The 26,039-nt window shown below is 37.3% G+C and overlaps 1 non-coding gene across 1 annotated transcript; it reads left to right on the plus strand.

The window, feature by feature from the left end:
* Window positions 1-12,342: 12,342 nt before the first annotated feature.
* Window positions 12,343-12,419, plus strand: LOC147378215 (small nucleolar RNA SNORD121A). The gene has a single exon (XR_015153688.1). It is a non-coding gene; the product is annotated as a small nucleolar RNA SNORD121A (small nucleolar RNA).
* Window positions 12,420-26,039: the final 13,620 nt, after the last annotated feature.

The raw sequence follows: 26,039 nt of genomic DNA on the forward strand, positions 1-26,039 counted from the left end.
GATTCAAGATGACTCAAGGTGAGCTTGCTCATGGGTCAGTGGTCAACTGGGAGTTCCCCCAGCTAGAGTAAGTGGGGCATCTTTCCACGTGGTCTCAAATCCTCCAGGAGTCTGTCACTGACTTGCTCAAGTGAAGTTCACAGGGTTCCAGAAGTAAGAGTGGATGTACTCAAAGATTATTAAAGCTCTGCTCAGAACATGGAGAACATCCTTTCTGTAGCATTGTACCTACAAGAGTAAGATGGAAAACAGCTCAAATTCAAAGGGTAGAAAAAACAGACTCTACACTTGATGGAAGAAGCTGCAGTGAATTGCCCTTTTCTCAGTCTACCATTGGCATCAGCAAAACATTCTTGGAATTCTGGATATCTGCCAGAGCCACAGCCCTTTATGGACAAAAATGACCTCGAGTAGTTATTTTAACATGAGCCTTTTTAATGTCGGAGCAAAAAAGAGCACAGTCTTCTATAGTCCTTTAAACCTGTGAAGCACTTAAAAAAAAAATTGAGACACTTCCTCTGCTTCACCAAGGCAACAGAGTAAGTGGTCTCCTTTAGCAGAAAATTAATGTCTCATTTAAACTAATATCCTCACCTTTAAAATGTAATTTAAAAGACTTCTTGTTCCTAGTAATTGGAGGGCCAGGCTATTGGCGGGTACCCTCCTGCTGAAAACTAGAAAAGCTGGATAAAATATCACAAAAGAGCATCACACAGACAACAGGACAGTAAGCAATTACCAGACCAAAATGAAGGAATAATGAAAACCCAGAGATTTATGCCAGCACAGAAACTGACTTTGCCCTGAAGGTATCTAACTTCTTGGCAGTTGCCTTCTGAGAATGGGACTAAAATCAAAGGCTAGAATTCAACTAAACTGAGAAGTTGAATAGGACTCTTTGTTCTTGGTAAGCCAAGACCCTAAAGAATTTACTCTTAGGCCAAGAGTTGAAGGTGAAGGAGAAATGGCAGATTCTGGGAATAATTATAGTCATGTACTGAATTATCTGGATCAAATCTTGACCTGATGCAGTGACAGACTTTGTCTTTGAAAAGTTGTTTGTCAAATTAGCCCTAAAATAGTTTTTCATATAGAATGCTTATCCCACCAAAAATGATCACTAGATGCATATACATGCTAGACTCTATGAAGATATGTAGAAAACGTGGAAAAAGAAACCAGAAGCACAGTAAAATGCAGACATAAGATGTTAAGATAATTAGACACCAACTATAAAACAGTTATAGGGCTTCTCTGGTGGCTCAGCATAAGAAACTGCCTGCAATGCAGGAGACATGGGTTCAATTCCTGGGTCAGGATGATCCCCTGGAGATGGAAAAGGCAGCTCACTCTAGTATTTTTGCCTGGAAAAATCTCACAGACAGAGGAGCCTGGCAGGCTACATTCCATGAGGTTGTAAAGAGTTGGACAGAACTGAGCAACTAAACCACCACCACCATAAAACACTTATGCTGACCTTATTTAAATAAAAGAACAATCAATTTAAAGATATCCCTAGAGGGCTTGGTACAATAAAGAGTGACAAAGCAGGTTTTAAAAGAAATAAAACTTCTAGAAAAATACATATTAGAAATTAAATTATCTGTGAGGAGACTTAAAGACACACAAGGAGAGCTGAAGACAGACTTGGTTTGTATGAAGATAGGTTGAAAAGAATTCTCTATAGTTCTATCCAAAAAGACCAAAGGAGACATAACCATGGATGAACCCAACAAGATTTGGATATGTCATCAGAGTTCTAGAGAAAGATAAAGAGGTGGTGGAAGAGCAAATAAAACTTAAGAGTGGTGGTTGACTTTTTCTTTTTTTTTATTCTGAAATACAGTAATCTGCAGATTCAAGAATCCCACAGATCCCACACAGGATAATTAAAGAGAATCTTGCAACTAACTGCATTACATTGAAACTTTAGAAGGAAAAAAAAAGGCTAAGAGAAAAATCTTAAGAGAAGCCAGAGGCAAACAAAACAGAAAGATTATCTTCAAAGGAGCAATAGTTAGACTGACAGTTGACTTCTTAACAGCAACCAAGTATGATAGAAGAATCATCTCTTTAATGTGTAAAACATTTTGTGACTGTTGGTGAAAAAAGATGTTTTCAATCAAACAAGGCTAAGAACAGTCAGCATGGCAGACTTTCATAGAAAAAAATCTAAAAGTTGGACTTCAGGCAGAAGGAAAATGATCCCAGATATGTCTGAAGTATAAGAATAAAGAGCAAAGAAGATAGAACTTTGTGGAAAAAATACATCTTGGGGACTGAGTGATCTCTGAAATCAGGGATTGGCATTTTTTTCCTACACAGGCTCCAGAGTGTAAATATTGTAAGCTTTGCACATTCTGCGCTCTCTTTTGTGAGTATTCTAGTGTCATGGTGCAAAATGAACCATAGAAAATGCATAAAAGAATGAGAACGTGACTGAGTTTCAATCAAACTCTGTTTATAGAAACAGAGAGTGGGCTGGATATAGGAAGTTGGCTATAGTTTGTTGTTAAATCCCTAAGTTAAATAAGAGGATGACAGAGGATGATGAGATGGTTGAATGGCATCACCAACTCAATAGACATAAATTGAAGCAAACTTTGGGATATAGTGAAGGGCAGGGAAGCCTGATCTGCTGACGTCTACGGTGTTGCAAAGAGTCAGACACGACTGAGCTATTGAACAACAAAGTAAACTTGCAGCTCTATTCCTGAGCTCTTTGAGTTTACCTCCAAGCTGAGGGGGAAGCAAAGGACTAAGTAAATTTGCATCCGTTCCTTACTGTTGCAGTTTAACATGAGTCAAACTATAATAAGGTCAGTACTCCATGTTTTGTGGGGACTCTGACTCCTCCCTCCACAGCCAGGGGTAAAGGGAGATTATTACACAGTTTCTTTTTGTGTCCACTTTTCTAATTGTAGGAAGTATTCACCAACAATGAGGCAACTGGAGTGAGCTATATGAAGTGAAAATCTGACAATGCCATTTCCCTGTTTAAGTGTTTTAAGGACTTCTTTGTCTGATTGTTGTTGTTTAGTTGCAGAGTGTCCCACTCTTTCAAGACCCCATGGACTGCAGCCGGCCAGGCTCCTCTGTCCATAGGTTTTCCCAGTTAAGAATGCTGGAGTGGGTTGCCATTTCCTTCTCCCAGGGGGTCTTCCTGACCTAGGGATCAAATCAGCATCTCACGTACTGGCAGGTGGATTCTTCAACACAGAATGCTCTCTGTCTGGTTATCAAGCTCCAGTTCCTTAAAATGACACAAGGGCCTTTGTTGATTCAGTGTTTGATTTTTCTCTTTAGCCACTTCTCTCCCACTCTGTCTAAGCTTGTCTCATCACTTCAATTAAGGACCGTGGTCTCCTGAGAATGATGTTCTGGCTACTTCTATGTGATTACCCAGGCTGTTTTTACTGCCCTCTTCATCCCCACTTTGTGTAGCTGTCAAATGCTAGTCTTTTCTCAATCCAGATGATGCTTCCTCCACAAAATGATGGTGCCCCAAATTCAACACACACACACACACCTTTGAGATCCCATAGTGTTTTGCTAGTGTGCCATGGCAGGCAGGCCACACAGTGCATTCTTGCTTGTCACATGAAGCTGTGATGTCCTGGAGGATCTCTTATTTCTGTGTCCCAGCATGTTGTAGAGTAGGCACTCAATTAAGTGTGTGTGTATTTTAATGAATTGGTGTATGAAGCAAAAATGATAACAAGAACAATAAAAAAAATCCCACCCAAACTGAATCACTTTCAGTTTATCATAGATTAAATCTAAGTTAAAATCACCCATTAATCAAACAACCCATAAATATCTTTTGAGTATGATTAGCAATGGCACTCCACTCCGGTACTTTTGCCTAGAAAATCCCATGGACGGAGGAGCCTGGTGGGCTGCAGTCCATGGGGTCGAGAAGAGTCGGACATGACTGAACGACTTCACTTTCACTTTTCACTTTCCTGCATTGGAGAAGGAAATGGCAACCTACTCCAGTGTTCTTGCCTGAGAATCCCAGGGACGGGGAAGCCTGGTGGGCTGCCGTCTATGGGGTTGCACAGAGTCGGACACGACTGAAGCTACTTAGCAGAAGCAGCAGCAGCATGAGGTGAAATTAATCAAAATATTATTGTATATTAATTATTATTGTTACTCTGAGCATTTTACTATGACTTTATTATTTTATCTATAATATTTAAATACATCTTTTTTGAAGATTTTTTGATGTGGAGTATTTTTAAAGTATTCAATTTATTACAATGTTGTTTCTGTTTTTTTTTTATGTTTTGTTTTATTTTGGCCATGGGTTATGTGGATCTGAGCCCCCTAACCAGGGATCAAACCTTCACCCCCTCCATTGGAAGACACAGTCTTACCACTGGATCACCAGGGAAGTTCCTAAACGCATATTTAATTTGGATGAATATGTGGAAATAATGAGAGTTGGTATAAAGGCAAAAGGACCTTTTTTATTCAACTCCATAATTTGCAACAATTTAAATATTCATATCAGTTGACCAATTACATGTGTATATTACACATTCATGGCTGTTTAGGTTATTAATTCTTTTAGTTAATTATTTCAACTTTCAAATTTGAAACATTGAGAAGAACCTCGGAGAAGGGAATGGCTCCACTCCAGTATTCTTGCCTGAAGAATTCCATGGACTGACGAGCCTGGGGTCACAAAGAGTCAGACACGACTGGACAGCTATGAACACTTTCATTTCACTTTCAATGTTAAATGTTATGTTTTTTAGATTTTTGTTATACTACTTACATAACTTTTAGTAGGCCTTGGATGGTACAACAGCAATTTGTTTATGCCTGCCAACATTTTAGTGCATTTCATTGATTCATTGATTTAAAACACATAATGGAACTACCGGTGTGGTTATTTTCCCTTAATTATTTAAAAAATAAATGACTTTAAAATAGTTCTACAATATTAGCCCTATTCTTTTTTAATAACAAATTTCCAACCATAACATGTTTGTGGGTTAGAGCATAATTTTCTTTTATTGCTTATTTCAGTGAAGTACAACATTTTCATGTAATATGGAGTTAATTTAATATTGACTAGTGTGAAATGAAATCATTTGGTGTTCATTTGAATATCACATATATTTTCTTAAACGTTTCATTACAATTTAACAATATTTAATAGCCATTAAAAATAAACTGCTACCTACTTATTTGCCTTGGTTCCATTAGCATGCTATGCTTATGGCTTTGAATTTAAATGGTGAGTATGATTGTCTCAGGCCTTATTGAGGCAGGTGGATGATCAAATGGGAGTTTTCTTAAGGGTACCTAAGTGAGTTAAAATAAGCTGGAGTCTAATATTATTTTTGTTCCCCTTCTACATTTGATAAGCTTAGTTTGAGGCTTATAGACTAATATTTTGAGAGACTTAAAAACTACTTTCTAGGGTAAATATTTTCTAGGACATTAACCCACTGTTGGTACTGGTTAATTAGTTTCCCAGATTTGTTATCAAGAAGTAAAGTCCTGAAATAATAGAGAAGTAGGTGAGATGTAGAATAAATAAGTGGGGCAACAAAATCTTGATCATTTAGATTGTTCTTCATGGTCAGTGTGTTTGGGCAGGTCACCAAACTGTGGGACCCTAGTATGACAAAGTGAAAGAGTTAGTTGCCCAGATATGTTCAACTCTGCTACCCCATAGACTGTAAACCTCCAGGCTGCTCTGCCCATGAAATTCTCCAGGCAAGGATACTGGAGTGGGTAGCCATTCCTTTCTCCAGGGGATTTTCCTGACTCAGGGATTGAACCCAGATCTCCTGCATGGCTGGCAGATTTTTTGCAGTCTGAGCCACCATGGAAGCCCAAGTTAGGTTAAAAAGGTGAAAGGTAATGTGACTTTATTAAGGCCACACATATGAAAAATCCTTTAGAAAGATTAACTAAGGTGCTTGGAAAAATTGTTAATATATTCTTTTTAATTCAAAAATCATAATAAACTTATTTTAAATAGGGAATATAGGGAGCTAAAAAAGGATTTGGTACCTTGACCGATTTCCTAGTTTACCAGTGGGGTAAGATACCATGTATGTGACTGAAGCAGGAACGTAATTTTGAGTATCTTACTCTAAACAACAACAGCAACTTGAAGTTCATGGTGAATCTGGTGTGGTCTCATCAATGACTGGGTTATCCTCTTACTTTTCATTATTAAATCAGAATTACATTTATTCTAATTGTCACCATTTAGCTAATATACGGTGAATATAACAGATGGAAAGTTTTACTCCTGTTGTTTTGATTAGGGATAGTTATATATTAGATTACAACAGCTAATAAGTATACAAAGTATTTGGCTCACTGTATTATAACTGTTTAAGAATTGTTCATCTGAAAAGAATCAAGGAGCTGGTAGTGTTTATGGAGAGGATACCCATGAAAATGGTGGCAGTACCAAGATTTTTCATGGACTTAATCCCAGAAGTCTGAGATAAAATTGAGCCAACACACAAAAAATAAAATACTAGGTGTTAGCAAAAAATGAAGAAATGAGGCCTCCCACTATTACCGGGAATGTATATTTTTAAGACCAATTCAGAAGGCAATTTAGCAATATGACATAAAGTTAACAATGTTATAATATATAACAAACAATAAATATCTTATATGTAAAACTTTCACATATAAACACAAGAAGGCATGTACCAGAACAATAATGCTTAGTGATTCATTTTTTTTATAATACTAGAACTATAAACAACCTCACATTCATCTATGGGAACATGGAATAATACCTTAGAGTATTACTATAATATTACTGTAAATGGAATATTACTGTAGGGGAGCTAAAAGTTTTCCTTGACCATCTTAGACTTCCTAGCTGGGTCTGAAAATTAAACTGATAAAGACAGACTAATAAAAGAAAAGCTTACATATTTATTTAATATAGTTTTCACGTGACATAGGAACCTACACAAGGAAACAAAGCGTCAAAGAAATGGTGAGTATGGCATACTTGGTGAAGAGCTGACAGTCATAGAGAAATATGATAGGTCAAAGAACATGAGGCAGGTGGAATAAACTGGGGGGAAACTTAGTAAAGCCTTAAAGTTTGTTCAGATTCTGCTCAACACCTTGTCTTTGGAGAAAAAGATGCTCCTTTTCTCCAGGAATCAGAAGGTTTCAGGGGAAGGAGGGGAAGTCAGAGTGACCTTCCTGCCTCTGCTATTTTCTCAAACTCCTTCAGCTTAAAATATTCAATATGCCAAGGTGTCATATTTTGGAGTAGTGTGTACCAACCCCAGTTGATATTAATTACAGTTACTGCTACTAACATAGATAAAACTCAAAAATGAAATATTAAGAGCCAGGCGTACACTGGGAGTTCAGTTTGGTGCTCTGAGATGACCTAGATGGGTGGGGTAGAGGAGGGAAGGGGGGAGGTATAAGAGGGAGGGGATATACATATGCATACAGTTGATTCACTTCGTTGTACAGCAGAAACTAACATGGTATTGTAACACAATTATACTTCAGTAAAAAAAAGAACAAGTGTAAAATTTTACATGCAATATAATACTATTCAAAAAGGTAACAAAAACTGCAAACCACATATGTAAGTTTTTGAATACCTCACTATCTACTGAGCGTGTAGAGTATAATATGTATCAAAATGGTTATGGTTTTAACATATACAGGGTCAGTTTCTATAGATTTAGTACATTCTCTGATTTCCTCTCTGTACAGAAACTGGTAAGGGTCCAGGAGACCTTCAGTCATTACCAACAAACAAAAACCTTTCTTTTAAGAGCACTGACCTTTGGATAGTGAAATTGAAGGAGAAAGGGCATGAAATGATACAGGTGAAGAGGACAAAAAGGAACTTCAACTCTTTGTAATGTTCAGCTTCTTAAAAAAATCAGAAACAATTGTTTCCTAATTTAATCTTTAATGACCCCTAATGTTGACTATAATGCTTTTTTTATATCACTTTATTCTTACTCGAATGCCTGAAATAGCCCACAATAAAATCAAAAGTCCAATAACAAGAGAAACAACAAAAAAGACAAAACTTTCATAAAGGAAGATGAGGATTTAGGGAAGTGAAGACAGTTCTCTGTTCCCACTGTATTCAGTTCACAGTACATCCTGTGCACTGGGCGGGCTAGGAAAACCTGGTCTTTTGATTCTGAATACAAAACATGATTTACAAAAGCAAAGCTCTTAATTGCTTCCTCCACTCTGTTAGGAACCCAAATTATCAAAGCATACCTGACCCTGGAAGGTGAGATTGCATTTAAGAACAGGTGGACTAAATTTTACTTGTTAGAGTTTTAAATTATTCACTGTTTTCAAATAGTAAGAATTCAACCATTCCACCTAAGGTGGATAGAAATAGAATGTTAACTAAAAAGTAGATGTTTCTCTACATTATGGAAGGGAGGGAGTTACCTAACACAGGAAAAATCCTTCATTGGAGCTTTCTCACTCCTTTCTCTGTAGTAAGATAGGCAGAACTAGTGAGCTGCAAATGTCTTTATAGTCACTGATTATTAGAGACTCAAGAGAGATTTAGAATTCCTAATTAAATTTTAGATCACAGACTACAGCTGATGCCCATGAAAATAATTTTCTTAAAGAGACTATTTGGCAAACCCTCAACGGATAACTATTTCTTCAGGGACTTAAAAAGAAAGCCTTTGTGTGGATCACAACAAATTGTGGAAAATTCTTAAAGAGATGGGAATACTAGACCACCTTACTGGCTCCTGAGAAACTTGTATGCAGGTCAAGAAGCAACACATAGAAGTGGACATAGAACAACTGGTTCAAAAATGGGACAGGAGTAAGACAAGGCTATATATTGTCAGCCTGTTTATTTAACTTTTATGCAGATATATCATGCAAAATGCTGGGCTGGATGAATAACAAGCTTGATCAAAATTGCCAAGAGAAGTATCAACAAATTCAGATATGCAGATGATACCACCCTAATGTTAGAAAGCAAAGAGAAACTAAAGAGCCTCTTGATGAGGGTGAAAGAGGAGAGTGAAAAGCTAGCTTAAAATCCAACATTCAAAAAACTAAGATCTAGACATCCAGTCCCATCATTTCACAGCAAATAGAAGGGGAAAAAGTAGAAATAGTGACAAATTTTATTTTCTTGGGCTCCAAAATCATTGTAGACAGTGACTGCAGCCATGAAATTAAAAGACACTTGCTCCTTGGAAGAAAAACTATGCCAAATCTAGACAATACATTAAAAAGCAGGGACAATCCTTTGTTGACAAAGGTCCATATAGTCAAAGTTAGGGTTTTTCCAGTAGTCATGTATGAATGTGAGAGTTGGACCATCAAGAAGGCTGAGCACCAAAGAACTGATGCTTTTGAACTGTGCTGTTGGAGAAGACTCTTGAGAGTCCCTTGAACTGCAAGAATATCAAACCAGTCACTCCTAAAGGAAATTAACCCTGAATATTCATTGGAAGAACTGATGCTAAAGCTGAAGCTCCAATACTTTGGCCACCTAATGTGAGGAGCTGACACACTGGAAAAGACCCTGATGTTGGGAAAGATTAAAAGCAAAAGGAGAAGGAGGCAGCAGAAGATGAGATGGTTAAATAGCATCATTGACTCAATGGACAAGAATTTGAGCAAACACTAGGAGATAGTGAAGGACAGGGAAGCCTGGCATGCTGCAGTCCATAGGGTTGCAGAGAGTCAGACATGACTTAACAACTGAACAACAGAAAAAAGAATCTTGGGATTCTGGACAGGATTCTAAACAGAAATAACCAATCTTTATAATTCTCAGTCTGAGATTTTTACTTGGTCATTCTATACAATGGCTGTATCTAAGGGCCATTTGGAAAATTTGGTTGTCTTTTGAAGACTTCCAAGTCAGTGGACTTTTGAATAATGTGGGGCACCAAACCCCTGCAGTCAAAGTCTGTGTATAATTTATAGTTGGCCCTCCATGTGTGCAGTTCCTCTATACCCAGGACTTTTCTGTATTCACACTTTCAAATTCTTGGATTGAACCAACCTTGGATCATGTAGTACTGTGGTATCTACTGTCAAAAAAATCCAAATATAAGTGGACTTGTGTAGTTCAAACCCATGTTGTTCAAGGTCAACTGAATATGCAACATTTCTTGAAGAGCAGCTTTGTTTTCACTTGCAGACAAGTTCTAAGAAAGAGGACGTATGAGTTAAATTCTGCTATTGTACATAAGGGGCTTCCCCCTTTCCCTCTTATGTACAGTAATCAGTCTGCCAATACAGGAAACTCAGGAGACTCAAGTTCTATACTTGAGTTGGGAAGATTTGCTGGAGGAGGAAATGGCAACCCACTCCAGTATTCTTGCCTGGAAAATTCCATAGACAGAGAAGCCTGGTGAGCAGACTATCATCCATGGGGTCACAAAGAGTCAGACACGACTGAGCACACATGCACGCTATTGTACACAAAGCACTGGCATGACTGGCAGTCAGTGTTATCACAGGAAGCCCTTAACACCAACGTGTACACTCTTTTCACCAGGTGCTTTATCTCAATATCATCCCCTGTACTCATCACTTCATTTGCTGTCTTACCATCTAAAATCGATGACCCATAGGTATCTATCTGCTTCCCATATCTCTCCTTTATGGGTCTGAGACATCTCCCAACTGTTAACCTGGCGTCTCATCTTGGATACTTCAAACAAATTTCAAACACAAAGTGTTTGGAATATGATCTTTCATCCCAAATGAGAGATTTGTTTAGTATACCCAATTTTATCAAATAGTAGCATCATTTATGTGACTGCTTAAGTCTGGTATATAGTTATCACCCATAAACTTCTCTTTCAAATCCTATTGATTTTAACTGTAAAATAGTACATAAATAGGGACTCCGCTGGTGGCTAAGACTTTGCCTTCTAATGCAGGGGATGCAGGTTAGACCTCTGGTCAGGAACCCCACATTCTGCAAAACAACTGAGCCTGTGTGCCACACCTAGAGAAAGCTTGTGCGCCGCAACAAAGACTCAGCACAGCTAAAATTAAAAAAATAATAATAATAACAAAGGTAGTTTAGAGGTAAATACTCCTTGTATGAAGATCCTGTTGGTTCTGTCTTCCAAAGAGTTCATACAAACCATCTGTTCTCTGTTCCCATCACCCATGCTGGTCCAGGGTCTGTCGTCTCTCTCACCTGGATAACCTCCATTACCTGCCATGTCCACATTTGCTTCCTTCCCATCTGCATCAAAATATATTTTCCACTAAAAGGTATGTGTGTGCTAAGTCACTTCTGCTGCTGCTGCTGCTGCTAAGTCGCTTCAGTCATGTCCCACTCTGTGCGACCCCAGAGACGGCAGCCCACCAGGCTCCCCCATCCCTGGGATTCTCCATGCAAGAGCACTAGAGTGGGTTGCCATTTCCTGCTCCAATGCATGAAAGTGAAGTGAAAGTGAAGTCGCTCAGTCATGTCCAACTCTTGGTGACCCCATGGACTGCAGCCTACCAGGATCTTCCGTCCATGGGATTTTCCAGGCAAGAGTACTGGAATGGGGTGCCATGCCCTTCTCCAGGGTGTCTTCCCAACCTAATGATCAAACCCATGTCTCTTAGGTCTCCTGCATTGGTAGGCGGGTTCTTCACCACTAACACCACCTGAAAAGCCCACTGAAAGGTAAACCAGGGAGTTAGGAAACTAGCTTGTTGTCTCAGGTCCACATCTCCAGGACTCTGTACTTGCATTATATTGTCATCCTTCCGTATGTGCCCTAAATTCCGAGAAACAATTTCACATGTATGCGTATGAATTTATTTTTAGCATCAGCAGCATTGTCTTTGTAATAACCTCGTAGTTCTCATAACCAACTATTTTAAGTTAAACAGTATATATTAAGAGAAAAATATCTGCTTTGTGTGTGTTTTATTTAAAAAAAAATCATTTCTCTTCCTTAAAACTTAAAAGTACCTCGTACCAGTCTCCACAGAGTTGTTGACAAGGCAATAAATAGATAGACTTGATTTTGATGACCTTCACTTGATTTTGCCTATTTTATCCTAAAGTAGGACCAGAGCATATGAAAGGTTACAATTCAGTAGTAAAGGAAAAGGGAATTGCATGCTGATTATTTCCAATGTGACAAGTTTTATACATATTATTTCATTTAATTTAAACAGCTTCTCGTATCTGTACTCCCATGCTCATAGCCGCATTATTCACAGTACCCAAGATATAGAAACAATCTAAGTGTCCATCACAGATAAATGAATAAACATGTGGTACACATATGTGATGGAATATTGTTGCACCATGAAAAAGAAGATACTCCTGCCAATTGCAAAGAGTTGGGTGAAACTTAACAATGATGTCGTAATTTCCAAGTACATACCTGACAATTCTGTGTGGAATTCAAAACAAGAAAATGTTTGGTGAAATTTGAGGGTGTTATGCTAAGTGAAATAAGTCAGAGAGAGAATGACAAGTAATGAATAGTATCACTTATATGTGGAAATTTTTTGTAAAAAAAAATACCAAACTCATAGAAACAGAGGTTAGAAAATGGTTGCCAGGGGCAGGAGGTGGATGAAATAAGGAGGGGTATAAATTTTAGGTATAAGATCAGTAAGATCTTAGGATCTAATGTATAACATGGTCACTAGAGTTAATAACTTTGTTGTTCAGTTGCCAAGTTGGGTGCAACTCTTTGCAATCCCATGAACTGCAGTATTCTAGGCCTCCCTATCCCTCATCATCTCCTGGAGTTTGCCCAAGTTCATGTCCATTGAATCAGTGATGCCTTCCAGCCATCTTATCCTCTGCAGCCCTCTTTTCCTCCTGCCATCAGTCTTTCCCAGCATCAGGGTCTTTTCTAACAAGTCAGCTCTTCATATCAGGTAGCCAAAGTATTGGAGCTTCAGCTTCAGCATCAGTCCTTCCAATGAATATTCAGGGTTGATTTAGTGACCCTTGAAGGGCTGATAGCATTGTATTGTATTGTATAATTCAAATTTGCTTAGAGAGTTCTCATCAAAAAATAAAAAGGTAAATATGTGAAAAAAATAAACAGCTTCTGGGCTGTTAAGTATATATTTTAATCACTTCTACTTTATTGGTGGGGAAACTGACATTAACAGAGATTTAGTCATTTTCAAAGCATCTCAGCAGCTCCACAAATGGCTGGGCCAACACCCATGGAAATCCCTGATTCCAGTGTTCTTGTTCCTCTTTCTACACTGTGTTCTTTCAATGAAGGGATGACTCAGGTCAACTCATTACCAGGATCATCCAGTGACAGAATTGTAAATTGAATGAGATTGATTTCACATACAAAGTTCAGAAGGAACTTTCCTCCAACATCCTATTTTATTGTTATGTTGGTAGGAGAGAAATTACTTTTTAAACCACAGGCAGGCCCTAATATAGTGATTTCCACCTTGGCTATGTATGAGATTGACTAGGGAGAGTTTTACAAATCAGAATTTCTCAGGGTGGAATTCTGTTTTCAGTATTCTTACATTCTCCAGAGGATTCCAATGTGCAGCTAACGTTAGGATGCACAGCTCACACGCTTTGTTTTTAGAAATGTATCACAACTTTTAAAATTCAGTGTACAAATAAACATTATGTTTTATACAGAATATAATTATTCTTTAATGTGGGAAGCAGAATCAGGAATATCATGCTTTCTGTTTCTATCTGAAAGAAAATATATACTTTGACTTTCTACTTAGTATATATGTCCACTCATTATTAATAAGTCCCTGCATCTCCCTTGAAACTAAGGTGGTTGTTGTTCAGCCGGTAGGTTGTGCCTGACTCTTTTGATACCCCATGGACTGTAGCCCTTTTGGCTCCTCTGTCCATGGGATTTTCCAGGCAAGACTATTGGAATGGGTTGCCATTCCTCCTCCAGGGATCTTCCCAGCCCAGGGACTGAACATGCATCTCCTGCAGTGGCAGGCGGATTCTCTACCACTGAGTCACCTGGTCAGCCTCAATAACAGGTCCTTGCATCTCCCTTGAAACTAAGGTAAGCAGGGCATTTTAGACATTTTAAAAATTTTTCCTAGAGAGTATGCCTTTTTGCTGTCCTTGGATTATTTACATGGTCTCTCAGAGATATGTGTGTGTGTGTGTGTGTATTTAAGTAAAATGTTAATTCAATAATAGCACCAGAATACAATTTTCTGAAAAGAGGAGTTTCATAACAGGCCCACAAAGCAGGCAGAAGAGCGACAGGGTAACAATGCTGAATGTACTGCACACTGCTGTTTCAAGGGCACGGGTGAATTTAAAGCTACTACTCTCACATCTACTCACCGCCAAAATCACTCAAGGCAATAGAGTAAAGAATGGCTTCTATGAATAAAATATAAGCTGAGATTGTTTCTTTTAAGAAAAAAGACATATCTATGCTAAATCATAAAACCTGTTTCTAGGGCTATTCCCTGTAGCAGAGTTACTTGTCTGCTTGGCTTAGGCTGATTGTCACCCTCTTCAGCGGGGCTCTTGTTCAGATAACCATCCGGTGATATATGTGCTTTTCAGGAAAGGAGCTAAGAAAGAACGCATAAATGTGCATTCATTCCATTGCTAATCTGTGACTCACTTCTGTCCTTTCTGCAACTGATTGCTGACTCCTCCAGGGATTCTTTTAATGTTGTATTCCTTCGATAGTCTCTGTCTCTTTCAAATTCACTCTCATTATCTCAACTTTGGGCTCAACTTCTCTCCTGTGCACAACTAGACAGTTTGCCCCTATTTTTTTTTTAGCTCTTCGCTCTCTGGCTTTTCCTCAGCATCACTGCCAATGACATTGAACCATCTGAACATGTAATCTTCTCTTCATTTGAGAAAAATCTAATGGAAATTTTTTTTTTTAGTTCCCAGATTCTGGGCCAGGAAAATTCCTCCATCTCAGCTTCTAAATGTTTTAAACCAAGGCGATCAAGCTTTATGATCGTGGCTTCCCTCTCCTGCCTGATCTACACCTTCACCTGCTGTTCCCCACTTAGCTGTTTATGAGATATCACTATTCCCTCACTTTCTACTCCACTGGAAGTGGAGCAGGGTGGAGAAATGGAAAAAGCAAGGAGTAAAAAGCAAAGAGGATGAGCAAAAACAGTTAGGAGGAAGAATAAGGGAAAAGTTGGCAGAAGAAAGGTTACTAAAAAAAAAGACAGAAAAGAAAGAATTTTCTATTGCTGACTCCTTGACGAAGAAGGGTAGTTATAAGTTCTAGGATAAGTGTTTAATTGGCAAACAGACAATTACATAAACATTGGTTCATTAAGTTCTGTTTATGAAGAGAAAATATTCATTTAATTGCAAAGTTAAGAAAGTAAGCTTTCATCCTTTCTAAAGATTAATTTGCAAAATACTTAGAAAAGTATTGGCATAGATTTGGCAGATTTGCCTTGGACTATCTGGGAAATTTCATGCTGAAGCCAAATAATGCATTTTTATTAGGTGAAGGCTAAGTGCACTGATAAATGAATTGCAGAAAATTCTAAGTTATTTAAGGCACTTTTTATTTAAAATTCAGAGAGGTGAAAAGAAGCAGCCAGTGTCAGCAACTGTGATTTTAAAACACATTTAATTAACAAATTATTATTTCTACACTTATCTTTATACTTATTGTTCCTAGAATAAGTGAACCCATATACTGTAATCAATGTTGTTATCTTTTTATAAGCATATACTCTTACCTGTTTGGTAGCCGATACTACAGTAATCAGGTTGTTAGCATGCTAACAAATGTCTGATTGATTAGAGTTAACACTATTTTACACTCATTATTAAAATAATGCTTTTTTACTGTAATCTATCATATCTAAATAGGCTGAATTATATGATTTGACATGGTAGTGAATAATCTATTGCCCTCTGGAAAAAGTGTGCTGTATAATAATTCTCTGCCATATATTTGTTCTGAACATTGATCAAAGATAGGGCTAATTCTTTTTAGTTTTATCTGTGTGCTATTTAAGACCAGAATATGTTAAGAAGTGATGACTAGTGTGGCATAGCTGGCAAGCATATTCCTAAACACAAAGATACATGCAATGCCACGTTTGCATGATGTATGATCACTTATCACCACATAATATATTTCTTATTATACTTATATGAGCCTGTGGGGTTTCATTGTATTTGTTTATTTTAGAGCTTACACATATTAATAGATTATGATGATACATATCTATTTACCAGGGTATTAAGTTCAATCCTGTTTTATTTAAATTTGAGCACTATACATCAATTCTTCGGCACTCAGCTTTCTTCACAGTCCAACTCTCACATCCATACATGACCACTGGAAAAACCATAGCCTTCACTAGATGGACCTTTGTTGGCAAAGTAATGTCTCTGCTTTTGAATATGCTATCTAGGTTGGTCATAACTTTCCTTCCAAGGAGTAAGTGTCTTTTAATTTCATGGCTGCAATCACCATCTGCAGTGACTTTGGAGCCCCCAAAAGTAAAGTCAGCCACTGTTTCCACTGTTTCCCCATCTATTTCCCATGAAGTGATGGGACCAGATGCCATGATCTTAGTTTTCTGAATGTTGAGCTTTAAGCCAACTTTTTCACTATCATCTTTCACTTTCACCGAGAGGCTTTTTAGTTCCTCTTCACTTTCTGCCATAAGGGTGGTGTCATCTGCATATCTGAGGTTATTGATATTTCTCCCAGCTATCTTGATTCCAGCTTGTGCTTCTTCCAGCCCAGCGTTTCTCATGATGTACTCTGCATATAAGTTAAATAAGCAGGGTGACAATATACAGCCTTGATGTACTCCTTTTCAAGGAGGTAATTTGCCTAAATTCACCAGGGTGTGATAAGACACAAGAATTAGAATCTGGATCTGTGTCATCAAACCTTATCAGTTTCATTTACCACCTTATTTCTGTGCTAAACTGGGTAAAGATTGAGTTCATTCATTTCCAACAAAAGCAAGGAAGTACTGATCCTTTAGTCTTTGTGATCTCATCAAAGATATTAAAAGTAAAACACTGATTTTTGTAAGGAAATGACTGAATAGTTTGGAGGATACTCTTTATGACTTTCACAGATCCCTAAGATTCCTGGACCTGGTTGGAATCTTTTTTTATTTTTTTGGCCATGATGCATTATTTGCAGGATCTTAGTTCCCTCTGTGTGTGTGTGTGTGTGTGTGTGTGTGTGTGTGTTGGTCACTCAGTCTTGTCCCACTCTTTGCAACCCCATGAACTGTAACGCTAGGCTCTCCTGTCCGTGAAATTCTCCAGGCAAGAATACTGGAGTGGGTTGCCATTCTCTTCCTCAGGGGATCTTCCCAAACACAGGGACTGAACCCAGGTCTCCTGAATTGCAGGCAGATTCTTTACCGTCTTGGCCACCAGGGACTGCACCCTAGGACCTCAGGAGTGAGAGCTCAGAGTCCTAACCTCTGGGCCACCAAGCAATTCCCTGACAGTTTCTTATTTTACTTAGATTTGGAAGTCTGATGTTTAACAAAATAACAAAACTACTACTATTACTCCTCAATTTGATAACATTTTTGAGAAAGGCAACAAGAAGAATTGTACTTGGTTGTTATTTTGTCCTTTTAATCATCTTCAAACTCTTAGTGGCTAACACAGTGCTGAGCAGCAGGTTCCCAATAATTATCTGTTGCAATTATAGATATTAGGAACAGGTGGCCATTTAGAATCCATTCTTAGTGCCATATGTTATTGTAACATTTTGCCGTTATAATTTGCTTTAAGTTGAAGGTAACTTCTAGCTTTCAAAATTTGAGAGACACTATAATTTTAGAACAACTGTGGAATGTAATGGATCCCAAGATCCCTTAAGATCCCTAAAGCATGCTCTATTTCTATATTTACATTGTGCAAATAATCATATTAGTTCCTTTCATATTTTTATTTGTATTTCTCTCATATATGAAGCCTTGTGTGTGACAAAAATTACAACTGGTATTCAATCCTAACTGTATAATCTGTAAGATGATTGACAGAGTTAGACATTTATATTTATAAATTAATACATATTCACTTGTGATGTGGCTTCTAGATTAGACTAATACAGTTTAACCTACAATGTTAAATGTTTTTAATGTTTATCTTAAGCAGTAACATGCAATTTATCAAGTCACATAATTTAAAAAGATGGTAAGTTCAAATACTTTGCTGTTTATTAATGTATCACTTAAGCATTACTTTGATTCAGGAACTGGGCAGAATGGAGGATGGCAGGCAGTATCTAGGCAAATGCTAAGGTTAACATAGTTTAAAATTTAAAAAGTGAAAGTGAAAGTCACTCAGTCCTGTCCGATTCTTTGCAACCCCATACGGACTGTATAGTCAGTCCATGGAATTCTCCTGGCAAGAATACTGGAGGGGGTAGCCTTTCCCTTCTCTAGGGGATCTTCCCAACCCAGAGTTCAAACCCAGGTCTCCCACATTACAGGGGGATTCTTTACCAGCTGAAAATTAAAAAGATTATCCACTAAATCATGCTGGCCTAGTGGCTCAGATGGTAAAGAATTTGCCTGCAATGTGGGAGACCTGGGTTTGATCCTCCGTTGAAGATCCCCTGGAGAAGGGAATGGCTACCCACTCCAGTATTCTTGCCTGGAGAATCCCATAGACAGAGGAGCCTGGCAGGCTACATGGGGTCACAAGAGTCAGACATGACTTAGTGACTTTTATTTACTACTACTACTACTACTACTACCACCCACTCCAGTATGCTTGCCTGGAGAATTCCATGGACAGAGGCTATAGTTCATGGGGTCTCAAAGAGTTGGACACGATAGAGCAACTAACACACCTTCATCTACTAAATACACTCAGATATACTAACCCAATTATCCAGCTTGCATTTTAAAAAAAAACATGTTTTAATGAAAACTAAGAGTAACAAAATAAAAGCATATAGTTAATTAGAAAATGTACTGGAGATTGAACCAGAATATACTGAGTATACAGTTCTACTCTATTATTCCAAATTCTATATAATGAGAAAAATTCTGAGAGCAAAAGCAGAATGGAGGAGAGAAAGAGGTAGGAGATAGGGAGAGGGTGCCACTGGGAAAAGAGACTACGAACACAAACACACACACATGTGAGCATGTGTGTGCACATCTTCAAATGAGCACCAAAAACTGAAGAATGCTGTTAGCAAACCAGATATTTTGAGGAATCCCTGGAATTTAGAAAGGAGATTAGAAAGAACTATGAAGATAATAAAACAAACATAAGAAAACAGAGCTCCAGACTTCTGTATCAATCCTGTGCTAATATGGTAGCACTCTAGGGGACCCCCATAATCAGAGTCAATGGATGCTAAACACAGGAGAGGTCACCTAGCCATTCATCACCATAATTATTAGAGTAGATGGACCTCTCCTGTCTCAACTCTTCTCAGTTTATGCAAGGCAGTTGCCATTTAAAAGAGTTTACTTTAAGGTTTTAATTTCCAGTTGAAATAAAATAAATAGAAAACTCACTTGATGGGTTGAATTTAGAAGTGGATATAGCTATAAAAGAAAACAGTGAACTCAAAAATAGATTTTTCCCCATTAATGCAGAAAACAAATATGTTATGGTTATCGTGAGATAATGCAGAAATATTGCAAAAATTTTATTAATACTCAATTAAACCTTGAGAATGTCAACACAGGATAACTGGTGGAGATGGAGCACATAGGAAAGTGAAAGTATGTTATGTTCATTTTCTAAATAGATACTAAACATTATTCTATGAATGTGTATATTAAATGGTTATAACTATTAAACAGTTGTAACTATTAAGCATATGATATATAATGCTTTGCAGTAACATGGATGGACCTAAAGATAACCATACTGAGTGATAAGTCAGACAGAGAAAGATAAATATAGTGTGATATTGCTTATTTGTGAATCTTAAAAAAAATGGTACATATGAACTAATTTACAAAACATAAATAAATAAAATAATAGATGTAGAAAACAAACTTATGGTTACCAGGGAGGAAGAGGGGATGGATAAATTGGGAGATTAGGATTGACATATGCACACTACTATATATAAAATAACTAGTAAGGACCTACTGTAGAGCACAGAGAACTCAATACTTTGTAATTACCTATATGGGAGAAGAATCTAAAAAAGAATGGATATATGTATACATATAAATGATTCACTTTATTGTGTACCTAAAACTAACAATATTGTAAATCAACTATACTTTAATAAAATCTTTAAAATAAAATTAAATAAAAACTAGAAAAAAAATGAGAAAAGACAATTTGATGAATTAAAACGAGATTAAAAAAAACAAACAGATATTAGGCTGAAGACCATACTAAAAACCTCGTATGCACCATTCATTCACCTTCTCAGATTCACCTGCTCTTCTCCCAGCCACCTCTGCGAAGACTGCCTCTGAGTAGACACGGAACAACCTCTTCAGGTGTGTCTGCATTGCATGTCAACACCCTTGCCTCATGCCTCATTCATGCCTCCTGCTCCCAGCATTTCGTCTTTCACAGATAAGTGCAGGTAGCTAAGGATTTTTGCTCAGTTCCCATCCATGTGCAGCCAGAATACAGGGCAAGGAAGAATTATCCCATCAGCCAGAATTTTGAGTAGTGAGCAATAGGAGTGAGTGGATAAATTCCCACCCTGTTCTCCCGAGACCATACTGTTCTGATTCACACCATTTTCTGGAAGGGTGGTTCTGAAGGTCAACCATCAGCTCCATAAATATTCTCTATTGACTCTCCCTTTTTCTCTCCACTTGACTTTACTCTGCTCCCTGCCTCTGGCTCTCCTTTCTGGGGACTCCAACCTAAGGAATGCTAAGTAAGTACAATAAATACAAGTTTTATTTCCTCATTATAAACAAAATCTTCAGCATCAGGCAGGCAGGCAGTCAAGAAATAATAAAATAAATAAATAAATGACAAAAGAAAGGAACCAAGTTAACCACAATCCTAAATCTAGCTATATTCCATATATGAGTGAGTGAAAACTATGATAACATAAAGTGTGATAATAATAGAAAATATATCAATATATAGGGCAAATTTTAATAACAAAAGTCACACATTGCACCAACACTGTGGAGCTAATTATAATAGCAGAAAACAGAGTGATGAATGGGACAAGCTAAAAATACACCTTATTGGTTTAAGTAAAGTCATGAAACCTATGCCTGAAATATATTATCAAGCTACACATATAAAACTAAGCTGATAGAAATACAAGGAGAAATGTACTGATCCCTAAGTGTTAGAACCTTTAAGATACTTCATTCCAAACAATTTTGATGATGATACTAGATTCAAAATAAAGAGGAATTGTAAAATTCAAATGAACAATTTTATTTAATATATATGCATATGTAGTATACATATACTGTATATGTACACACAGAGAGAGAATGCTGCACTCTTAATACATTTTTTCTCCAAATACTCAGGAAAGAATATTTAAAATTTTCACAAATACAATCAGAACAGATTATGTAATGGAAGGTCACATTCCCTGAACAAAACATTTCGAAAGTAAAGTTAAAAAGGAACAGTCAAAAATAAACCAATAACAATAACAAATATTCTCTTGCTTGGAAATTTTATATACTTAATAACAACTCTGTACTAGAGAGAAAATGAAAACAAATTATAAAATATCATGTTAAAGTTAATTATGAACATCTGATCTTCTTTTGGGTTCTCCAACATGCTGTATTCAGTCTCGTCTGAGACCCTTGGCAGTTAATATTTCCCACCTAATCTGCATAATGTTGTTCTCAGTTCTCATCTAGGATAATCATACTACCTGTCTCAAATGGTATTTGAGAATATTAAATGGATTAATTTGTATAAAGCATTTACAAGGGTCCCTTGTAAATCTAAAAATCAATTATGTAAGTGCTATCTAGCTATCATCATTACTATCATCATCATTATTGCTTTCTTTTTCTTTATGGACACTGTGTGTTTTATGTAATTAGCATCCATTTTTAAATTTCTCAAGTTTGAAATCAGTGTAAGTCTATGGTTACAAATTGAAAATGGCTTAGCTCTTACATAGAAGTTAATCAATGTGTTATTTGTGTAAATTGTTGCCTAAACTGCATTATTAGCTACCACTATAATGCTCTCCCCAGCCCCATAAAGTGGAAGTCACTTGTCCATTTGCACAAAACAACTGGAAGTCATCAGCTTCAAAAGACATTTGGCTAATTTGGGCACAATTGAGAAGTAAACGAACCATTTTCATCTACGTTTATTTATGAATTTTCAATGCAAATAGATAAAACATAAAAGCTTTTCCAGAAGTTCTTGCAAAGGTTAGATACTTCTTAAATAAGTACTTAAGTAGAAGGGAAGTCTCTGTGTTTGTGCTTCTGTTATTTTTATGAGGTTGGATAATGTTTGTTGGCCTTTGACAATATTGTTAATTGATGTTAATTCATAGTCTTGTATCTATAATGGCTAGGGAGGAGACAAATGAAAATTTAAGAGTCTTAAAAAGGTCTCCAACATAACCAAAAAGATTCTGATTGTTTGAAATGGAGTAAGGCATCACAAAAAAGCATGTGTACTCAATCATGTCTAACTCTGTAATATCCTGGACTGTAGACTGCCAGGTTCCTCTGTCCATGGGATTTTCCAGGCAAGAATACTGGAGTGGGTTGCCATTTCCTACTCCAGGGGATCTTCTTGACCTAGGGATTGAACCCACCTCTCTTTCGTCTCTGAATTGGCAGGCAGATTCTTTACCACTAGCACCACCTGGTCCCAGCCAAGGCATCACAAGGAATTTCTAATTCATCTTGAGATGCAGCAGAAAGCATGGACCCTCAAAGGTATGATAAAAATGTATGGTTGTTTAAATACTATATCTATTCTTCCACGTGGGATGAGCACCATCTCTATATTACCAGGAACATTTTCTAGGTTTAAAGAATGTGAGTGGCATCTCTCTGAATAAGCTTATTACTAGCATAAGAGGAACATTTTTTAGCTAGTACAAGGATGAAGTCAGAAGGGAGAAATAGATTTTCAGAGAGCATGTGATCGGAAAGGGAAAGCTGTTAGAATAATAGAAAGTGTTGTGAATGAGTTCCCAAAGCATATGTCACCAAATGCTGAACTGCAGAGGATGGGGGAGTTGACAGAATATACATTTAATAACGTCTATCATCTATCTCTACCTATATGTCTCATTTATCTATCTTAGTATTTACTGTACGGTACTAGAAATTGAATGCCTGGTGTTGTACCAGACAAATAGGTTGCCTTATACTGTGTTTCTTGCTCTCATGTAGCTTATAACATTAGAGGAAAGAGCTGCTAAATAAAATAATTATACAATTAATAAATTACATTAAGGGTAAGAATTAAAAAATAAATGCACACATGATTCTTATGCTTTTAATTAGAAACAATTGATTTTGAAAACTCTGGTAAAATTTGATTATCTACTTTTAGAAAATAGATGTTATTCATCATGTCTCTTTCTGTGACAAATAAAAGAAGCCCACCTGAACGTGGCTTAAACAAAAACTGTCAGTAACTGAAAAGTTCACAGTATAACTGACTTGCAGCATGGTGGTGTGCCCTATACTTCCAAGTTATCAAGAAGGTCTTTCCATCTCCTGATTCTTTTTTTTTTTTTTTTAACCTTGGCTTCTTTTTCCTCCTGGAGCCTCTAGCAGCCAAGCTTTCTTCCCAAATTATGTTGAAATATAATTTATTTTCTGGTATTTTTCATAAAACTTCTGAGGTTAGTTCTGTGGCCCTGTATGGGTCAAATACCCATATCTGAAACAGTGGTCATGGGACTAGAGTGCTTTGATTGTTCAGGCCAGAATCTCACATACTCTACTAAAGTCCATGCTAGACAGAGCTCTCCCAAACCACTTTTCCTGGAAGTGAGGGAGCATAGATCCATTAGGAAATTAAGGCACATTTATTAGAAAAAAGAGAATGGATATTATATAGGCAAACAATAAATATTATAACTGCAGTATTTATCAAATAGTTTGTGAGAACTTAGAAAACAAGATAAGGGAAAAGCTGGTATGACTTAACAGAGCACCTCAGAATCCTTTTCTTATTTGGGTGGTGGATTATTTTTCTTTGCCTCCCTCCCTTTCCTCCTTCTCTCTCTCCTTTGTCTCTTCCCCATCTTTCCCTCTCTTCCTAACTTCTTTCCTTCTTTCCTCTCGTCCTTCCCTTTTTTGTTATCATCTTTAAATGATTAAATAACAATCGTTTAATTTAAATGATTTTAATTTACTTTAAATGTCATTTACTTTAAATGACAATCAGCGGATGATTGACAGTAGAGATATGAATGAATCCCTAGTAGCAAATGACTGGGGCTCGGCTGGGATCTGTTAGGAGATTTACATTTTAAAGGGCTTCCCACCTGATGTTAATGGTAAACAACCTTCCTGCCAATGTGGGAGACAAAAGAGACACGGATTCAATCCCTCGGTAAGGAAGATCCCCTGAAGGAGGGCATGACAACCAACTCCAGTATTCTTGCCTAGAAATTCCATGGACGGAGGAGCCTCACAGGCTAAAATCCACAGGGTTGCACAGAGTTGGACAAGACTCAAGTGACTTAGCACGCATGATACATTTTAAAACTGGATATGACACATTAGAGAATGTTTTGATGACAGCACACAAACCCAAAAGGATCTATCTGTTAGGAAGAGATAGAACAGAATTTGGGAGCTAGACTGGATGTGAGGGGAGTTTGAAGGAGAATGGATACGTGGATATGTGTGGCTGAGTCACTTTGCTGTTCACTGGAAACTATCACAACATTGTTGATCAGCTAGACACAATATAAAATAAAGGTTAAAAAAAGACTTTGGAGCTAGAAAAACAAAGATGAAGACCAAGCCTGGGAGTAGTTGTGAAAGGGAGGTAATTCACTGAAGTATTTGAAAGTTTGTCTTGCTGAAAAGATTGCTGACTTTCTCTGTGCAGCTTCAGACTAAAAACATAGTACAAAGAGTTGGAAACTTAAGAGATGGCTTTCTTGTCTCCAGGAAACAAAAAGACTGCTAACAGAGCAGTAGGTGTTGAAGGTCTTGAAAGCGCATGTTTCTTTCCACTTTAAGATGCAAACCCAGCCTTGATTTCAACATGTAAGCTGTAGAAGAAAGACTGACTATTACATTTCCCAAACTGGCAGACAAAACACTGTGATGCCCCTGAGGGGATGTTCTCACAGAGCCAGGCTTATTTCTTGTGTTCGGTCATGAATAAGTCTGCCCATAGAAAGCCTGACTGAACAAAATAAGGAATCTCCTAAGTCCTTTAGAGCAGGTGCACGTAAGAGACCATTATCCCAATGTGATCACAGCAAGAAATTTAAGACCCAAAACATTCATAACTACTGTTCAGTTTTCTCACTGCTTATTAGCTGCTTTGTAGATAAACCAAAGAGAAAGTAAGCTTTCCCTGAGTTCAAATGAAAATCCTTACCAAATCTCAAACCTAGATCAGACTAGGAGGTCTGTCATAGGGCTTGTTTTCTCAGAGCCATTGGAACTAGTATAATCCCTTGGGAGGGGTTTTCCTGAATGATCTCAAGAGCTCTGTCCAGCTCTTAAATTCTATGACTCTTATTTATGCCCATTACCTATTGATTTATGAGGTTATTGTCTACAGAAACTCTTTGAAGTCCAAAAGTGAATAATTTAATACATCATTGCATTCTTGCTGTTTTATTCTTTGAGATCACATGCACATTTTCAATTTATTTTTATTAAAAAAAAATATTTATTTGGCTGTGCTAAGCCTTAGTTGTAGCACACAGAATCTTTGCTGTGGTATGTGAGATCTGATTCCCTGGTCAGGGATGAACCCAGGTCCCGTGCATTGGGAGTGCAGCATCTTAGCCACCAAACCACTACTGAATCACACACATGCACATTTTTAAAAAAAAACTAAAATAAATAAACAGAGTAAAACACTGCCTCTTCTGTATTCTTCCACAGAAAGGTAATTTCACCTAGTAAAAACAGCAGGTCTACATTGTCCTAGGAAG

Source organism: Bos grunniens, chromosome 2 (genome assembly GCF_055505025.1).
Source record: "Bos grunniens cultivar Pamir isolate PY7600 chromosome 2, Bosgru_T2T1.0, whole genome shotgun sequence".
In the NCBI taxonomy this organism is placed as follows: domain Eukaryota; kingdom Metazoa; phylum Chordata; class Mammalia; order Artiodactyla; family Bovidae; genus Bos; species Bos grunniens.